The following is a 1,705-nucleotide window of genomic DNA, read 5'->3' on the forward strand; positions in this document are numbered from 1 at the left end:
CCAAGCAGTTTTGTGAGAGGTGCTTTGAGCAAGGAGATCGAAAATGGCAGCAAAGAGGGCTGGAACTCGTGCTTGAGTTGAATTTTCGTGTTTGTGGGAGGAAGAAGAAGAGGATGGGTGCAGGAATAAGTGGAGGAGGGCCACCATGGGCCCACGAGGCAGGTATTTTTATATTGCATGGATAATCAGATAACAGACAGAAAATTATTTATTTTTACTTAATTCAACTAAATAATAGAAAGTATAGAGAGGGTACAGAAGGTTGTGCTTCTAGTTTCATCCATCTCATGCTCATCAAAAGGAATCCACTAACAAGGTTGATCAAGTCTTGTTAACATACTCATTCCGATTAACATGAAACCGGAGAAATTTCGAATAACACTAGGTTACCTCAACGGGGATATGCACATCCCCAATAATAAGTATATCATATTTCTTCTTGACAGCAGGAAGAGGAAATTCAAAACCTCCAAATATAATCGATGGAATTTTTCTGATAGAATTGATACTATGAACTTGAGGTTGTTTCCTCAGAAAGTGTACCGTATGCTCATTACCATTAACATGAAAAGTGACATTGCCTTTGTTGCAATCAATAACAACCCCTGCAGTATTAAGAAAAGGTCTTCCAAGAATAATAGACATACTATCGTCCTCGGGAATATCAAGAATAACAAAGTCCGTTAAAATAGTATCGTTTGCAACCACAACAGGCACATCCTCAGAAATACCGACAGGTATAGCAGTTGATTTATCGGCCATTTGCAAAGATATTTCAGTAGGTGTCAAGTTATTCAAGTGAAGTCTACGATATAAAGAGAGAGGCATAACACTAACACCGGCTCCAAGATCACATAAAGCAGTTTTAACATAGTTTCTTTTAATGGAGCATGGTATAGTAGGTACTCCTGGATCTCCAAGTTTCTTTGGTATTCCACCCTTAAAAGTATAATTAGCAAGCATGGTGGAAATTTCAGCTTCTGGTATCTTTCTTTTATTTGTAACAATATCTTTCATGTACTTAGCATAAGGATTCATTTTGAGCATATTAGTCAATCACATACGCAAAAAGATAGGTCTAATCATTTCAGCAGAGCGCTCAAAATCCTCATCATCCTTTTTCTTGGATGGTTTGGGAGGAAAAGGCATGGGTTTCTGAACCCAAGGCTCTATTTCTTTACCATGTTTCCTAGCAACAAAGTCTTTCTTATCATAACGTTGATTCTTTGATTGTGGGTTATCAAGATCAATAGTAGGTTCAATTTCTACATCATTATCATTACTAGGTTGAGCATCATTATGAACATCATCATTAACTTTTTCATTAGGTTCATGTTCATTGCCAGATTGTGTTTCAACATCAGACATAGAGATATCATTTGGATTATCAGGTGGTTCAGCAATAGGTTCACTAGAAGTTTGCACGGTTCTATCATTTTTCTTTTTCTTCTTTTTAGAAGAACTAGGTGCATCAATTTTATTTCTCTGAGAATCTTGTTCAATTCTCTTAGGGTGGCCTTCAGGATACAAAGGTTCCTGAGTCATTCTACCAGTTCTAGTAGCCACTTTAACAACATAATCAATTTTCTTACTATTCATCTCATTGAGCAATTCCTTTTGAGCTTTAAGTACTTGTTCTACTTGAGTGGTAACCATGGAAGCATGTTTACTAATAAGTTTAAGTTCACCTTTGACATTAGCCATA

Source organism: Triticum urartu, chromosome 3 (assembly GCF_003073215.2).
Source record: "Triticum urartu cultivar G1812 chromosome 3, Tu2.1, whole genome shotgun sequence".
In the NCBI taxonomy this organism is placed as follows: domain Eukaryota; kingdom Viridiplantae; phylum Streptophyta; class Magnoliopsida; order Poales; family Poaceae; genus Triticum; species Triticum urartu.